This window comes from Bubalus kerabau, chromosome 21 (genome assembly GCF_029407905.1).
Source record: "Bubalus kerabau isolate K-KA32 ecotype Philippines breed swamp buffalo chromosome 21, PCC_UOA_SB_1v2, whole genome shotgun sequence".
NCBI classification, from domain to species: domain Eukaryota; kingdom Metazoa; phylum Chordata; class Mammalia; order Artiodactyla; family Bovidae; genus Bubalus; species Bubalus kerabau.
This window is the reverse complement of record NC_073644.1, coordinates 5,330,333-5,349,296: the sequence shown is the minus strand read 5'-3', so window position 1 is coordinate 5,349,296 and position 18,964 is coordinate 5,330,333. Positions and strand designations below refer to the sequence as shown.

Sequence of the window (18,964 nt, the reverse complement as noted above, 5' to 3'; positions counted from 1 at the left end):
GCATACGGTTTCCTGAGTGAGGGGTTCCAGAAGAACTTGTATCTGCAGACCAAGTACTTCCTGGGGCACCCTTGTAATCATGTGTAATTAATGGGGACCCATTCAGAGGCCCCACTCCTTCTTCACTGAGTAACCCAACCCCCCCCCCCTTCTCTTTCCCCCCAGTACTAGCAGCCAGGCTAAAGGAGATACACCCGCTGCACCTCCCCACCCTCGGTGCGCCTTTAAAGTCTGGATGCTGGGTAAACCTTGTTTTTCTGCAAACTTCAAAGAAAAATGATGCTTTCTCGTTAGACTTGGCTGCCCTAGTGGCCCAAGGCAGCTGTTATCTTTCTGGGCCTTTTGCTTTCTCATGGGGAGATGGCTCTGGAATATTTAAATAGCAGGCATACTGGCTGTTTCATATGCATAAAGCACGATTTCGGTTCCTTGCTAATGAATATGGGGACGCGGTTGAGGAGCTGGTCTTGTCCTGTCTCCTCAGGAGTTGCTGAGACAGAGTCTCTCTGCTGCTCCGACCATGTATGTGCTCAGCAGTGCGGGGGCTGAGCCCATTTCTGAGTATCTTAAGGAAATCCTTTTGCTGTAAATGGAACTGTTTTACTCCACGCACTGGGGATCAAACCGTCGTCCCCCTCTCCTCTGCATCTCCAAGCCCTGTGTGCTCACGGCCTACCTTGCTCCAATCCAGAGTTCCTCACTCTGACATAAGCCACAGTAAAATTCCTCCATCGCCCCAGGCGTATCTGTGGAGAGATGTCTGAACTGCGTGACTCATGCAAGGCTAAAAGCTTCTTGTGACTCAACTTCAAATTGTGATCCTGAGGATAATTGCATTTGCTCCATGTCTCAGATACATTGAGATGGTGCAGAAATAATTCCTAGACGTTAACTGATACCCAAGGTCAGGTTCTGGGCAGGAGAGGATCCCTTCTCTCTCCACAGATGCCATACGATCCCCAGTGCTTATGCTTGAAGCAGCCTTACATCAAGGAAAGCAATGTATTATATAGCTTTGTCACGTTCTTGCTGAATAATTTATTAAATGTGTATAAGAACCACATAGTCATGTAAACTGAATCAAGAGATCAAAATGGCTGCTTCTGGAAACTTACCTAAAATCTGTCAATTTCCGGCTGCATTGATTGCAAATATCTTCCTGACTTTATATTTCTAAGTGATTTTCTCTGTAAGCTAGTCATGTTCTTCTGGGTCATCAAAAAACGTTGCATATTAAGTTATTTGTCAAGCAGATGTCAATGACTCGTTTATCTAAGGATGTGCTGATTTTAAAAGTTTCCACATAGTTAGAGCAGGTAGCCTAAAATGCTGATGGTGACTTGTTATCTTGGAAGAAAAAAAACTGCAAAAGGGATTTAATTTATGCTGTATTTTAACATTTTCCTTTTTAAAAGTGGAAAATTGAGCCTCCAGAATCACGTAAAAAGCTTCAGCATCCCTGGTGTGGGCTGGGTGTACCTCAGGCAGCCGTGTGCAGGGGAGCGTGCCGGGTGTTGTCTGTGTAGCTCAGGGGCCTCTGTTTTCCCGTGAGAGCCGCATGGCTCTGATGGTGGTTTCTTCTCCTCTGTGGGTGTGAGTGGCCGGTGCACGTACTCCGCCCTCTGAACCTGGGACTCGGCCGTGGGCAGGTCTGCTCGTGTGGTGAGGTCTCCAGGAATGGCAGCAGGCCTGGGCGCGGCCTCTCTGCTGGGTCCTGCGCTCACGGTCAGGGCCCTCCCACAGCTGTTTTCAGGCCTTGGAGATCGGGGTTCTGTCCTGGGGGCATCAGGGGTGGTGGGGACGCCTCAGCGATGGGGAGTGGAGGGGGAAGGTGGCGGGTGACCTCTCCACCTTCGGTCAAACTTTCCCTACGGGTCTGTGAATGTTGGCTGAGTTTGCTGTGTGTAAAGAGCCAATTTTGTAGCTAAATGTTTTGGTGTCACTTTGGGGTAGAAAGCCTCATCCTTTTTGGTCTCTTTTAAATTGAAGTGTAGTTGATTTACAATATTGTGTTAGTTTCTGGTGTACAGCAAAGTGACTCAGTTATACGTATATAATACGTATTCTTTTTCAGATTCTTTTCCATTATGGTTTATTATAACATTGAATAGAATTCCCTGTGCTGTACAGCAGGCCCGTGTTGGCTACTATTCTATATATTGTGTGTGTATCTGTTAATCCCAAACTTCCAATTTATCCCTTCTGCCCCTTCTCCTTTGGTAACCGTAGTTTTTTTTTTTTTTAATTGGAGGACAATTTCTCTACAATATTGTGTTGGCTTCTGCCACACAATAAGCTTGTTTTAAATGTCTGTGAGCCTGTTTCTGCTTTGTAAGTTCATTTGAATCATTTCCTTTTAGATTTTGCATATAAGGGCCGTCATATAATATTTCTCCTTCTCTGACTTCACTCAGTATGACAATCTCCAGATCTATGCATATGGCTGCAAATGGCATTTTTTCATCCTTTTTTTTAATGACTGAGCAGTACTCCATTGTGTGTGTGTACCACATCTTCTTTATCCATTCACCTGTCGAAGGACATTTAGGTTTCTTTCATGTCCTGGCTGTTCTGAATAATGGTGCTGTGAACACTGGAGTGCATGGATCTTTTTGAATTATGAGTTTTCTCTGGATTTACACCTGGAGTGGGATTGCTGGCTTGTATGCAAGTCCCATTCTTTTTTGCTGGGGAATAGTTTTCTGAGAATCTCAAGAAATGGGGGGCTATGCCCCCAGTTCTCAACATTTTAGAGAAGCCACCGGCTGCTGGCTGCTGGAATCGATGGGAACTGGAATCTGCCACTTAGACTCTTAGACTCTTAGGTAGTGGGGATCAGCAAGGCGACTCAGGATTTGGGGGGAGCTGTGCAGTCTGCTGTCGGTTTTCTTTGGGACACCGTGTTCTTCAGAACCTTATCTCAGAAGATGGGGTGTTGCCTATTGAAATAAGAACTCTTTATGTGTTCTGAAGACCACTGTGGATCCATTAGGCTTGTTTTCTCCCTTCAGCTGGCTTGTTTGGGGCTGTCATGCTAACCTGCCTTGCGGTGCGTGGAATGCGGGAGTCTGGGTGCTGGTGCTGGTGGAGAGTGAGCTCAGCCTTCTGTGAGCGTGTCTCACTCCTTTTAGCGTCAGAGCCAGCGGAGGGCCGACCTCTGGCCCTGAGGGGCTGACCAGCAAAGGATGCCCGGGCTCGTCACGCCTGGGCATAAGTGGCAGACTCCAGGAAAGCGCGCTGCGTCCGTGTTTCTGTGTGGGGTGAGGGGAGCAGGTGGAGCGTTGGGATGGAGTGGGCCGTGCCAGGTCCTGGAGGAGCGCTGGACTGGTAAGGAGATCCCGGGAGCCCGCTCCTCCAGCCTTGGGGAGTCCCCCGGCTTTCAGGGCCCTGGCGGAGCGCGGGAGTCGGGCACCTGGGGAGCAGCCCCTGGCCCCCCTCCTAGTTCGGCCAGAGGGGCTAAACTTCCAGGAGTTTAGAGAACTCTCATGCAAGGCCCGTCCCACCCGCTGGCTAGGTTGACTGTCTGACGACGCTGTCATTCCCTGCTTCTGCGACTCAGACGTGTCCTTTCTCGTTCTCCCTGCTGTTTCCTTAAAGTCACCCATCATTTCTATGCTCAGGATCTCCTGAATTCGGTCATCTCTGAGGGGTTCATGTGTGGCCTGGGCCCTACCCCCATCCTCACAGGTTTTTTTTTGCTGGTCTGATGACTCTTTCCCGGCTCCCTGGCCAGCCGTCCTCCCTTGAACAGTGAACTGTCAGAAATGCAGGCAGGGAGAGCACATCACTTTTCTAGGGGGCATGCGTGAGCAATTTCTGCATAGAACCAAAGGCGGGGGAGCCGGTCTGCGGGCATGGGCCCTCTTTGGGGGCTGCCCCTAAATAAGTTTGTCCCCTGGGAGTGGCCCTGGTCACCTCTGGAAGGCTCTGACTCAATGGATGGTGGGAGGACTCCTGCTGTCTGCCCAAGGCTGCAGCGGGTCCCCTGCACTCGCTCTATTAGGCTCCTTCCTGACCCGCTGCAGCGGCCAAGTGCATCCATCTGTCTAAGGATATCCCACCATCCTCGGACTTGAACGTCCCAGTCTGTTGGGAGTGAAGATGAAACGTCGCTGGGACTTTGGGACACAGAATGACCAGAATGTAAACAGATGTCTTGTCCTTCAGTGTTGTAGGTTGCTGTTGTTGGGCTTAGTCACTCAGTCATGTCAGACTCTCTGTGACCCCCAGGGACTGTAGCCCACCAGGCTCCCCTGTCCATAGAATTTCCCAGGCAAGAATACTGGAGTGGGTTGCCATTTCCTTCTCCAGGGGATCTTCCTGATCCAGGGATCAAGCCCATGTCACCTGTGTCTCCTGCATTGCAGGCAGATTCTTTGTCCTCTGAGTCATCAGGGAAGCTCTGTTAAACAAGATCTCTGCTTAGAAACAACAAAGATCCAAGAAAGAAGAAGTGGATGGGGATCATGTTGATTTCCAGTGGAAATCTCCTCATCTTGTTGAAGGGGAAGAAGAATAAGGATGCGGTTTGGGTACATTTTGTCAGGGTCACCTGTCAGGGTCACCTTTGACTATGAGAAAATATTGTTCTAAATGGAAAGTGTGTCATTTTTCTTCTAAAGAGACCATAGCTGGTATGTGGATGTAGCTAAAAATCAGTGGGCTGCAGCTCAGGTCAGTGAACATGAAATGAGACCAGGGGTGTCGTAGGCATCCTGCGCTGTTATCTTCGGAGCCTTGGGGGCCTCATAGAGACACTTGCGCTAGAAGACACTTAGTGAGTGAGCACACTCCTGGGTTTTTGATGTTTTCAAAATAGGTCTGAAAGTGAAAATGAAGTTGCTCAGTCGTTTCCAACTCTTTGCTACCCCATGAACTGTAGCCTACGAGGCTCCTCTGTCCCTGGGATTTCCTATGCAAGAGTACTGGAGTGGGTGGCCATTTCCTTCTCCGGGGGATCTTCCTGACCCAGGGGTCAAACCTACGTCTCTTGCACTGTAGACAGATGCTTTACCATCTGAGCCACCAGGGAAGTCAAATAGGTCTACCGTGGATAAAGAGTGAAACTTCATACTTCTCTCAAAGTAAAATCTGATTATAATTTAGGAATATTTGTGAGCCAGAAAGGGATACATCAGTGTTACTTTCCATATGTTGGTTTTCCAATAATCATGGTTTATTGCCATGTATCTTGTAACGATTGAAGATCTGACAATGGGGGTAGAAATGCAAAGATCCCTTGAATATCAGTGACCACATGTTTCACTCTCTCACCTGACCTCTGCCCAAGTCAGGAAGAGAGTTGTGAGGTGTTCTAGAAAAGATGATGGACGTTAGGGGACTTGAGATTTGGTTGAATTCTGCTGGTAAATTGCTGTCTGCTGGGAAACGCTGTCTTTGGTGCCCTCACATCAAAGAATTTGGTTGAATGAGTCCCAGGTCTTCCCTGGTGGTTCAGAGGGTAAAGAATCTGCCTGCAATGCAGGAAACCTGGGTTTGATCCCTGGGTCAGGAAGATCCCCTGAAGAAGGGAATGGCTACCCTCTCCAGTATTCTTGCCTGGAGAATCCCATGGACAGAGGAACCTGGCAGGCTACAGACCATGGGGTCGCAAAGAGCTGGACATGCCATAGCTATGAATGCTGAATAAAACCCCAGACTGACGGCATATTTGAGTGAGTGGGGGAGATCCAGAGAATCCTGATATTCTGCCCTCAGCTTTGAGCAGCTGTTCTCAAATGTCACTGAGCATCCGATTGCCTGGAGTTTCTTAAAACTCAACTTATGTGGCTTCCCCTCCACGTCTGATTCAGTAGATTCAGGGTGGGGTCCCCAATTTACACGTCTACAAAGCTCTTTGCTAACATTGATGCTGCTGGTCTAGGGACCACATTTTCAGAACTACCATCTGATTTGATGGTTTTAGAGGTGGAGCCTAGGCATTTTTTTTAACACTCCCAGGTGTCCAAAGGTGTGGTGAGCCATCAGGTTGATACACGTCTAAATTTCTGTGGTTCTGTGGAAAAAAAAAAAAAAAAAAACCTGCTTCTGTGGGACCTAAATCATTTAAATTTTATTGCTTACGTTGAACAAGTTCATAAAATATCTGTTCATCTCTTACATGACCACAGCTACAGAAATGTGTCAGCTTTCAGGAGTGTGAAGGAGTTTATTAACTTACGTGTAGGAGTTTCAGAGGTTTTCATTTTTCTTCTAGAGAATAAAATAAAATAACTTGGTGGAAAGGAGCACCTAGACTTTCGTGTTGTTCCCCTATACTATAGACAGATAAATACAGGGTTCAAAACTCATTACATGTGAATTTTTGAACTCACTCTTTAAATGTGTGCATGTCTGTCTGTGTGGTTGTTAATTTTTAACTACATTATTATCTCTAAGAGATAAATGTAACGTGCTTAAAGTTTTTCAATTAAATATCACCTGATAACTTAATAATATGGATAAGGAAGAAAATCTATGTATATTGTATTTTTACTTTACCAATGCAATTGTTTAAACTCTGCTATATAAATAATGCTGACCAAGGATCTTCTTATACCAGATGTTGTTACAACTCTTCTCTAAAGTTTGTTTCTCTAACATTGTGTCACCATCTATAAATTTAGCATAACTATTACACATACACATCGTATGAATAAGGTTGCAAAGCCAACCACCCCAGGTTAGGAGGTGATGTTCACTTACTTTGTAGCAAATGTAGTCACTCTGAATCACCCTACTTTTGTGTTCTGCATGAAATCTAGCTGGAATCTAGGATTTGGATCACTTTTCTTAAAATGAAAATTTGTTCCTCAAAGTGTTCTTATCTATGAGTATGCTGGTTTCAATAAAGCATAGTTGCAGCGTTTTGTAAAGCATTCATCTACATATAGGAACACGGTGCCAAGTTATTGCATTAAATTAGCTTCATTCGCATTGGGAGCTATCGTGTGAAATGTGAATGGATCACAACGGCGAAAAGTTGGTACCTGTATTCACAGAGGTTTCCCTTCCTCATCCCTTCCCTTCCTCCTTCTCCTCCTGCTTCCTTTCCTCTTTCTCTATTTTAAAAAAGAATACATGTCTACTGTTTTTATAAAAATGTCACAAAATTACAGAAATTAGAAGAAAGAAAGCATTCATCCAAAGTTTTATTATCAAAAAAGAGCCATTGCCAACATCTGAATATCAGTCTACACCTCTCTCCAAAGAATATAATTAAATATAGACAAAAGGGATGGAGGGAGGGAGAAGGAATTTTAGAAAAATTGGATCATACTGTGAATATTATTTGTGAATTCCCCAGTGGCTCAGCAGTAAAGAATCTGCCTGCAATGCAGGAGACAGAGTCGGCATGGGTCTGATCTCTGGGTCAGGAAGATACCCTGGAGTAGGAAACGGCACCTCACTGGAGTGAAAATTCCATGGACAGAGGAGCCAGGTGGGCTACAGTCATGGGGCCACAAAGAGTCAGACTCGACTGAGTGACTGAACAAGTATAGGTGATGTTCAATGATACAGTAAAAAAAAAAATCACTTAAAAATGTGAAAATCCAGTACTAAAGATAGCTGGTAGGTACATAAACAGCTGTCTTCTTGCTGCGCCTTCACCTGGCACTGGGGAGAAACTCTCTGGAGCCTCCTTATAAGATGCTGATCCCTGAAAGCTCTGCTGTCATGACCCGATCACCGCCCACCTCCAAGCACCATCACACTGTGGATTAGGTTTCAACAAATTAATCTGGGGGTAGGGGCAGCATCCCCCTTGATGATCAGAGTCTCTCCTCCTGATTTCACACTCACGCCTTTGCAGTCGCTCCTGATGCAGTCTGCCTGCCCATCCACCCTGTGTCCCCAGGCTTGAGGGCCAGTGTGGCGCCTGGGGGAGTTCAGAACCGTCTCTGCTCACCAGCACACTCAGGTATGTTGATGGGATGAGGGAGAAGGAAATCTCTGCCTGCAGACCTACCCTTAACATCTACGGCCTCTCTTGTGTTGTTGGTAGGTTTTGGATGGATTTGGGGCGATGATGCCCCTTTCTTTCTTCCTGGCCTGTCAGTAAGCATGACCATGGGGCGCCCAGAGGCGGTGAGGAGGATATGGCGTTTCTGAGGCCTTTTTGGCCCGAGTGCCTCCCTCTTGTTCAGAAATGTGGTGCATCTACCAAATGAAGTGCATCTCTGAGACTCGTGATCCCGCCTTCGTGAGGTACAGGCCAGAGGCGCCGTGTTCACAGATAATCCTGTGGGGGTGCTTACCTTCTGCCACTGGGAGTACAGTGAAGGTGTGAAAGTGTGAGTCGCTCAGTCGTGTCCCACTCTTTATGACCATGTGGACTGTGGCCCACCAGGCTCCTCTGTCCATGGGATTCTCCAGGCATGAATGCTGGGGAGTACGAGGGGATCGTCCTGATTCATGGGTCGAATCCAGGTCTCCTGCATTGCAGGCAGATTCTTTACTGTCTGAACTACCAGGGGAGCCCCGAGGATTACAGTACCAAGTTGTAAAGTTTCCATTTAAAAGACTTAAACCGGCACACTTGCAGCAGCTCCCTGTCTTTGATGCTGTTATGTGGAATGTGGTTTGAGCATATTTGACTGTTTGGGGCTGGCTGTGAGAAGAGATGCTTGTACGCTCTTGAAATCAGGGCATTCACACACAACAAAGGCCTCTCTACCCTCTGAAACCTAACCTAATCACAGCATGCAGATCATAGTCTCTTGCTGCTGCTGCTGCTGCTAAGTCACTTCAGTTGTGTCCGACTCTGTGCGACCCCATAGACAGCAGCCCACCAGGCTTCCCCGTCCCTGGGATTCTTCAGGCAAGAATACTGGAGTGGGTTGCCATTTCCTTCTCCAATGCATGAAAGTGAAAAGTGAAAGTGAATTCATTCAGTCGTGTCCAACTCTTAGTGACCCCATGGACTGCAGCCTACCAGGCTCCTCCGTCCATGGATTTTCCAGGCAAGAGTACTTACCCAGACGTAATTCTTGAAGAGTGTCTCTTAAGAAATTACCTCATTCAGAGAAGTGGAAAGAAAATGGATAAAATTCTAAGAATTTGTTTCTAGAGAGACTACACTCTAATATAGGATATTGGCAGATGAAGGATCATAGTCTTAAGTTACACTATTTGAATAATTGCAAAACAAAAGAATATGCTGCAGTGATTCGTATGAATGTATAATGTATTGTCGTTTGTCTCTTTTACTAGAAAGTGTTTCTTAATCATGAATTCAGAAAGATTATATTACCTTAATCAATCATAGTTTGTGGTCCAAACGCAGATATTGGTCTTCTTTCTCATTCAGTTAACGCACAAACGGTTTTGAACAGCATTTGTGTCTAACTCACCGTGTTGTGTTGTCGCTCAGTTGTTGAGTGGCGTCCCAACCCTTCGCGACCCCGTGGACTGCAGCACGCCAGTCTTCCCTGTCCTTCACTATCTCCCAGAGTTTGCTCAAACTCACGTCCATTGAGTTGATGATGTCATCCATCCATCTCGTCTTCTGTCGCCCCCTTTTCCTCCTGCCCTCAATCTTTCCCAGCATCGGGGTCTTTTCCAATGAGTCAGCTCTTCACATCAAGTGGCCAAAGTATTGGAGTTTCAGCTTCAGCATCAGTCCTTCCAATGAATATCCAAGGTTTATTTCCTTTAGGATTGAATGGTTTGGGGTATTCTTCCTGCCCTCTTCTGATGTCTATGTCAGAAGCTTTCTCTATACCTTTTATACTTTAATAAAACTCTATCACACACACACACACACACACACGTACACACACAGGATTGAATGGTTTGGTCTCTTGCAGTCCAGTAGTTCATTTGGGGGATGCTGAAGGCATGATGGTGTGATGAGGGAAACACATCCAAGCAGGGGATTTCCAGGCTTCATGAACAGCTCGAATGTATTGACAGATAACTGGACCACTAGCAGCCTGAAATGCATCAGGGCAGAGTGGACGTGCCCTTGAGCGGGTGGGTCTCTGACCTCCATGAGTTCCCAGAGAGCTTTTCATTCTGTGGATTGTATCCGTCCATGTTTATGGCATTGGAAATTACAACAGAAAATTTAAATATCTATATCAGTTTATTAAAGTAATAGTAATTAACTCATTGCATGTTTTAACCCAGATAACCACGTTTGTAAAAAAAATGCATGTACAGATATGTATACTGTCGTGAGGGGAGTGGGCTTGTGTTACGATCCTTTTCCCTCCCAGTGGGGCTGGATGTCATGGGCATTACTTGTGCTTGAGCCTGTGGTTTCACCTGCCATCCTGGTGTTCCATCAGCACAAACATCAGCACGCTGAAAAAGGCAGATTCCACCCTGGTATTAGTGTGAAAGCACTTCCGATCCCTGCAGGCTGCCTGCCAACCAGCACAGGCCTGGAGTTCAGGGGGAGGGCCTGGGTAGGGACCTGGACTCAGGAGTCATCACTGGCGGGTTTGATGAGAGACCCAGAAGATCAGGGATAAACATCCGTGAGGCCACCCTGCAGAGGGCAGACCGGGAGGAGGTGGCCCCGCGGGACCTTTGTACAGGAGGGCCAGGCCATGAGGAGGATCAGAGGAAAAGGTCACAGATGAAACAGTTTCTAAAAGGTGGAGAGAAAACCCCTACTTGTGATGCAAAAGAAGTTACATAAAATCCAGCTCTCGAAGTGGCTCTCGGGTTTTCCACTGAGGACCGTGTCAGCGGGATTAGTCAGAGTAGCTTCAGCGGAGAGTGAAAAAATCCGACTTCAGAAAAAGAATAGAAGATGACAACGTGACACTGTTAATATATTTCTCAGTGAAGCTGAATTATAATTTATCATTTTACTATTTCCAAGTTCAGCTTTCAAAATGCCTCAGTTTTCTGGGTTCCACGTTCACTGCATTTGAGGAGACAAACACCGTTCCCGACCCTCCGCACCTCCTTTCTGTTTGCTAGGAACAACGATGGCAGCCTACACACATGCGTGTATTGGAATTCACTTGCTGATACATCACATTTCCAAGTACTTAGCAGCTTGAGCAATATAGATATATTATCTTACTGTTCTGTAGGTCAGAAGCCCTACACAGCTTTCCCTGGACTAAAATCCAAGTGTCAGTGGGGCGGCATTTCTCTCTGAAGCCTCTCAAAGAGAATCCACCTTCTTGCTTTTTCCAAATTCTAGAGGTGTGACACTATTAATTTTGACCATTCTTTCTAAAAGAGGTTCAGTGTGTTGCTGACCAAACTTGGGTCCCAACAGCAAAGCCAGTCTAGCGACACCAGGTTGTTATTAAGAAAAGTACAGTATTTTGGGGCTTCCCAGGCGGCACTGGCGGTAAGGAACTCACCCGTCAGTGGAGGAGACTTAAGAGACTCAGCTTCCATTCCTGGGTGGGGAAGATCCCCTGGAGGAGGGCATGGCAAGCCTCTCCAGTATTCTTGCCTGGAGAATCCCATGGTCAGAGGAGCCTGGTGGGCTACCATCCACAGCGTCGCAAAGAGCCGGACACGACTGAAGTGACTTAGCATGCACACAGTATTTATTACAAGCCACCAAGCAAGAAAAATATGTTCAAAAGATCTGAACTCCCTGATGGCCTTGACTGAAGGGTTCTAAAGGCAAAGTGAGGGTGGATGGTTCCAGAGTGACTGAGCAGCTCACACACAATTCCCTGATTGATGGGGAGGTAACAGGATAGTGTGTCCAGAATCTGACATCAATCCTCTGGTTCCAGCCACTCTGGGGTCCACGTGCTGGTGGTCAGCAGGCAGTTATTTTTTCCACCTGCTGGGGGTTTGACTGTCTACAAAATAGCTCAAGGACATGGCTCAGGATAATGTCCACAGCCCTTGAGGAGGAACCGAAGTCCCTTGGCTTTGTTTTTGGGCTAAACTGTTATTACTTTATCTTGCTTGGCTGCTTTCCTTTGTGTCTGTATTTTCTTACTTGATTAAATTTGCTCTTTGGAACTCAGGGAAGGCCTCAGATACTAAGGCTTTTCTACAAACAAGAGGAGGGGGACAGGATCGGGTCTCAGCAGGCGTGGGTGGAACATGGAGGGGAAAGTGGCAGGAGTGGATGCTCTGAGCTGGGGATTCACAGGGAGGAGCTGACGGGGAAGAGCTGGCCCCGCAGGTGCCCAGCATCAAGCCAGAAAGAGGTGGACAGCTCTGCCGCCCGGAAGCATGGGTGGGCACACGACCCCGGCAGGGACTAAGGACAGGTGGACGCTGTCCTTAGAGTAACACCCGTTTTCCACCCCAACAAAGCCCTGCACTTTGCAAACAGCGTCTTTCTGCCTGAGAAGATCTTAAAATGCAATTTCCTGTGAAGGACATTCTGCAGGGAAAGACCATAGAAACTTGTCTAGTATTTTGCTTGCTTAATGTTCTTTTTCTTGTTCTGTTCTTTCCTTGATTATCACTAGACATTTTTAGCTATTTTTGAAAAAATGATTTCAAAACAAGTTAGAAGGCTTGCACACGTGGTTTATAACATGTCATCATGCCAAGCGCACATTCAAGGTCTCCTCTGTCTCTGACTTTATTCTGATGTTCACCCGTGGTCACATTTAATACCTGCACAGTAAGAGCAGAGCGTGAGGCTGGGCTGGCCTTCAGTCCTGCTGACCTGGACGTTGCAATGTGCACAGCGTCCACTTGACCCTCTTCCACAGGCCAGGCAGCACAGCACGATGCAGACGGCGACCACGAGGCCCTTCTCTGGGGGAGGCATGAGGCTCACAGGAGCCAGAGAACATCACAGAGCATGTTGCCAGTGACGAATGCCTAAAATGTTAGCTACTGTCCCTGTCAACATCTCCATCATCACAGCTGTGGTGAAGTCTATACACCCTGAGGTAGGAAACTTGCAATTCACGTCTGAATTCTTTTAGGATACAAACCTGTCTTCTTGATCTTTGCAATTTCATGGGACTCAGTAAGTGTTCATAGGGGCAACACACTTCCTCTCTCTGCCCAGCTCTGCATGCTTCAATCACATGCCACACATACACACACCACACACACACACACCACACCCCACACACACCACACACACACACACCACACCCCACACACAACCCCACCACACACCCCATACACACCGCACACACCCCACACACACCCCACACAGACACACACCACACACATCACACACACACCCCACACACACCCCACACACCACCACCCACACATCACACGCACACCACACACAGCACACACATACACCCCACATACACACCACACACACACCACACACAGCACACACATACACCCCCCCCACACACCACACACACCCCACACACACCCCCCACACACCCCACATACATCCCCCACACACACACACCACACACACCCCACACACACCCCACATACACCCCACACACTCATCACACACACACATCACACACACACCACACATACCCCACACATTCACCCCACACACACCACACACACACATACCACACCCCATACACACCACACACACACACACCACACCCCACACACAACCCCCCACACACCCCATACACACCCCACACACACACCACACACCCCACACAGACACACACCACACACCCCCCACACACACCCCACACACACCCCACACACACCCCACACACATCCCCCACACACACACCACACACACCCCACATACACCCCACACACTCATCACACACACACATCACACACACACCACACATACCCCACACATTCACCCCACACACACCACACACACACATACCACACCCCATACACACCACACACACACACACCACACCCCACACACAACCCCCCACACACCCCATACACACCCCACACACACACCACACACCCCACACAGACACACACCACACACCCCCCACACACACCCCACACACACCCCACACACACCCCACACACATCCCCCACACACACACCACACACACCCCACATACACCCCACACACTCATCACACACACACTACACATACCCCACACATTCACCCCACACACCCCCCACACACACCACACACACCCCAAACACACCCCACATACACCCCCCACACACACCATACACCCCACACACACCCCACACACACACCCCCCCCCACACACCCCACACACACCCCACACACCCCACACACACCACACACACCACACACACACACCACACACACCCCCCCGCACCCCCCACACCTCCCACACCCCACACACACCACACACATACACCACACACACCCCACACACACCCCCCACACACACACCCCACACACACCCCACACACACCCCACACACACACCACACACACAGACCACACTGGATATATGCCCAGGAGTAGGATTGTTGGATCTTGTTTTTAGTTTTCTGAAGAGACTCCATACTGGTTTCCACATTGAGATCGCCATACTCTACTGTGTACAATCAGGTCATACTATTTGGAGAATGAAGGTTTGGATGAACAGAAAAATATTATGGAATTCTGCTTAGTCAGGGTAAGGAACAAATCTAGGGACTCTGCCTCTTTGTCAAACGTCTCCTGTGATTTCATTTCAACTGTGTCCCCCTTCTTGGGACTTCAGTCTCATGGAGGAAATGCCATGTTAGGCATTTAGAAACGGTTTTGAATTCCAGTTAACCTTTTGTACGCATTTGTTTGACTTCACCAACTCTCCAGATACTTCATCATTTGTGTCCTTTCCTCTCAGTGGCCTCCCTGGAGGTAAGGAGTTTTATAGAAGGAATCCTTGAGAACAGACAGAAATGACTGGGAACCTGAATGCGATCCCTGACTATGCACTGTGACCGTGACACGCCTGAGATACTCCGGCCCACGGGGCCCCTCTTCAACCGGCGAGAGTCTTTTTAGCTGTCATGCCCACCAGACTCCTCTGTGCACTCAGGAGAATGTCACGGCTGCAATTCTGTTTCTTTGCAACAAGAAAAACATTCTTGGCACAACCTCTGTGTCATTTCCTCTGTAGAGTTTTCTAATACTTTCTCTTCATTTATCTGTTCAACAGTGTTTTGGACTCTCTATGTGCCAGAAGCGGTGATGGGCATGAAAGAGATGACGGGAAGTAGAACGCCCGGGTGTATATCCTTGTGAAAGAAACTGACATGTGAGCAAACACACCCCGCGCCCTCGCAGGAGCAGGTGGGTGCTGCTGCGGGTCTGGCAAGCGTCTGGACAATCTCACCACGTCTACGCACAGCCCTAAGAATTGATTGAAATGAAGTCATTTGCTTCTGGTCTACTTTGGCTCTTGAGGGTGTTTTTTGTGAGGTTAGTTGAATTTTCTAATTCCAAGTAGAGTGTTTGGAAAGAGTTTTTAAATTAAATCGACAAATGTTTGAATTTGTGTGAATCTGTGTTAATTTTCCCTCTCCCAGTTGTTGTGTGTGTTAGTCGCTCAGTTGTATCTGACTCACTGTGACCCAAAGCACTGTAGCCCACTCAACTCCTGTGTCCATGGAATTCTCCAGCAAGAGTACTGGAGTGGTAGCCATTCCCTTCTCCAAGAGATCTTCCCAACCCAGGATTGAACCTAGGTCTCCCACATTGCAGGCAGGTTTTTTTTTTTTTTTAACTGTCTGAGCCACCAAGGAAGCCTTGAGTGACGACCTGCAAAGTAATTCTTGAAAACTTTAAAGTTTTGGGGGGCTTATTCAAAGTTGTGTATGATGCTAATATAATCCCATTAATTACACAGTGTGAATAAGCTGAAGATGTATTTCTGAAAAATAGGGACAAGTGACTGCTCTCCCGTCATCACTTCCCGTGTGATAAGTTGACCTGGTCTAGCTCAGCGACGTGCAGAGCTGGAGCATCTGTGCCCCCAGGACGCAAGCCTGATGGTTGCAGCTCCCTGACCTGTGAAGGACCCTGGGGGCAGAGCTGTCGCCAGGAGCCAGTTTCCCTTGAAATTGCTCCAGCGATGTCCAAACAGCATCGCTTTTGGTGAAACTGAAAGCCTCCATCCAAACCTTTCAATCAAAAACTTTTTCTGAAATATAAAAATGTTCCCTGGCATGGTTTTCATGACAACAGACGTGAGACCCTTTCTATTTTTACATCAGATAATGCTCATTGTAGATACTTGATTCCCTTGAAGAAATAAAAAAATGAGAAAATGTTGGGGAAAATCATGAAAGATTAGACAAGATAAGACTTCAGGGATCATCCTGCTAAAGCCTTTCTTGTTTTAAGATAAAGGAAATTGAGCTCAGAAGTTAAGAAAATTGTCTAGGTATACATAGGCTTACAACTATCGACAGAACAATGGTTGCTCAATTCTGCCTGGTTTTTCCATAGAACTTTTTTGGGTGAAAGTCAGTTTACCAGAGTCTACCGCTGCTGTTGCTGTTTAGTGGCTCAGTCATGACCAACTGTTTTGGACTGTAGCCTGCCAGGCTCCTCTGTCCATGGGATTCTCCAGGCAAGAATACTGGAGTGGGATATTCATCCCAGCGCTATTTATAATAGCCAGCACATGGAAGCAACCTAGATGTCCATCAGCAGATGAATGGATAAGAAAGCTGTGGTACATTTACACAATGGAGTATTACTCAGCCATTAAAAAGAATACATTTGAATCAGTTCTAATGAGGTGGATGAACCTGGAGCCTCTTATACAGAGTGAAGTAAGCCAGAAAGAAAAATACCAATACAGTATGCTAACACATATATATGAAATTTAGAAAGATGGTAAAAATAACACTGTATGTGAGACAGCAAAAGAGACACAGATGTATAGAACAGTCTTTTGGACTCTGTGGGAGAGGGAGGGGGGGATGATTTGGGAGAATGGCATTGAAACATGTAAAATATCATGTATGAAACGAGTTGCCAGTCCAGGTTCGATGCACGATACTGGATGCTTGGGGCTGGTGCACTGGGACGACCCAGAGGGATGGTATGGGGAGGGAGGAGGGAGGGGGGTTCAGGATGGGGAATACATGTACACCCATGGCGGATTCATGTTGATGTATGGCAAAACCAATACAATATTGTAAAGTAATTAACCTCCAATTAAAATAAATAAATTTATATTAAAAAAAAGAATACTGGAGTGGGGTTGCCATTCCATTCTCCAGAGGATCTTCCTGACCCAGGGATCCAACTAGTGGAAGGAAAAATGACTTCCCAAATTGATAGCATATTCACCTTCAATTAATTCTTCATTGTTGCAACATTGGCTTTTCTTTTCATGTAACCAAAACCATGAATAGAGCTGGGATGTCATTTAAACCTCTTCAACTAGGTAATCTTAGTTTTTGGATGACTTATTTAAGTATTTTCAGTTATCTACAGTGTGGTATATTGCATTAAATCAAGTAAATTGGACAACTTAGAAAGGAGAATTCCTGGGTTGAGAGTTCATTCTGATAGCGATTTCCTCATTTTTCCTGTAAAATAACTAGCTTCACAGACAAACCTGGAATTTTGAAATTCTGCCAAAAGCTAATAGGCATCTTATGTCCCTCCAGTTTCTGAGGAACACTTACCATCTAAAAACAGCTGTATTGATGAGCAGTGTAATGTCTGCAGGCTTTCATTCATTGCAGCATCCAGATTTTGCCTCATGAAACAGAGACCGTCGATGGAAGGGATGGAGGCATGTTGCCATCCTCCGTGGTCCCCATAGAGACCCAGGGCTGCGTCACCTGGGAAGATGTGTAATATCAAGTATCAGGGTTCTCTTGTCTTCAACCGAAATTCTGAAGCCATCTGTACCCTTTCAGAAGGCTTGTTGTTTAGTCTCTCAGTCATGTCTGACTCTTTGCAACCCAATGGCCTGCAGCACACCAGGCTTCCCTGTCCATCACCAACTCCCAGAGTTTGCTCAAATTCATGTCCATTGAGTCGATGATCCCACCCAACATCTCATCCTCTGTCACCCCATTCTCCTCCTGCCGTCAATCTTTCCCAGCATTGGGTCTTTCCCAGTGAATTGGTTCTTCACATCAGGTGGCCAAAGTAATGGAGTTTCAGCTTCAGCATCAGTCCTTCCAGTGAATATTCAGGGTTGATTTCCTTTAGGATTGACTGACTTGATCTCTTTGCTGTTCAAGGGACTCTCAAGAGTCTTCTCCAACACCACAGTTCAGGAGCATCAGTTCTTAGGTGCTCTCTCCCTCCTTCTCTTCGTTCTTTCCTCCCTCCCTGGTCGTTACCATTCCCTCCCTCTTTCCTTCCCTTCCTCTCCCTTTCCCTCCCTTCCTTTCCTCCCTTTCTGATTTTCTAACTAGATTTCCTTCACCACCTAGTTCTGGGAACTTTGCGCAGGTAGTCTTAAATGCTCCAGAATCTGCTTGTGTTGCAGTGAGCCCCGCAAGGCAGCTGGCTGACGGGATGCCTTCTGTCTCTGACCAGACAGGTCCACAGCTCCGGCTCTCCGCACATGGCCTCACCCAGGGCATGTGCATGGGGTGTCCTGGCAGTGAGAACTACAATTCCCTGGAACCGCAGGGCAGGACAAACGGCTGACTGTAGAGAGGCACAGAGGGGGACGGGGACAGAGCGAGTGGTCGGACCTCCTCCCTCCTCCCCATTTGCAGGGGGAGCACAACCAGTTTTGCTCAACTCAAGTCATTTTACTGCTCAAGAACCCAGTTCTCTGCCAGAGGCTTCACCAAGTATTGTTTAGAAAATCCTGATGGGCAGATGGCTCTGTAAGAGCTTCCTGTGTCTGGAACCTGTTGCTGGGCCACAGCTAAAGTGCCCTCTTGTCCCTGGGGAGTCCAGAGAAGTCGCCGCTCTCTCGGTGTTGGTCCTCCCTGGGGATCCGGATGAAAGGAGAGTGCTGGGCTGCAGGAAGGCAGGGCTGTTGGTCCCTCCTGTGGCCGGCTCCCCTGAGATGGGGCTGGACATAGGGCAGCTGTGGGCTTCACTTAAAGAAGGGGATTATTCCCAAGCTTCTCTCCAGCTTCAACACTGGGGGCTTCATGGCAAAGGCACCGTAATTCTCAGGATAGGAGTGCCCTGAGTATTGCTGTATTAT

At 47.3% G+C, this 18,964-nt stretch overlaps 1 long non-coding RNA gene across 1 annotated transcript; it reads left to right on the top strand.

Annotated features, from left to right (window-relative positions):
- Positions 1-7,776: 7,776 nt before the first annotated feature.
- LOC129635776 (uncharacterized) lies at positions 7,777-15,292 on the top strand. The gene is made up of 3 exons (XR_008706447.1): positions 7,777-7,921; positions 14,669-14,682; positions 14,984-15,292. It is a non-coding gene; the product is annotated as an uncharacterized LOC129635776 (long non-coding RNA).
- Positions 15,293-18,964: the final 3,672 nt, after the last annotated feature.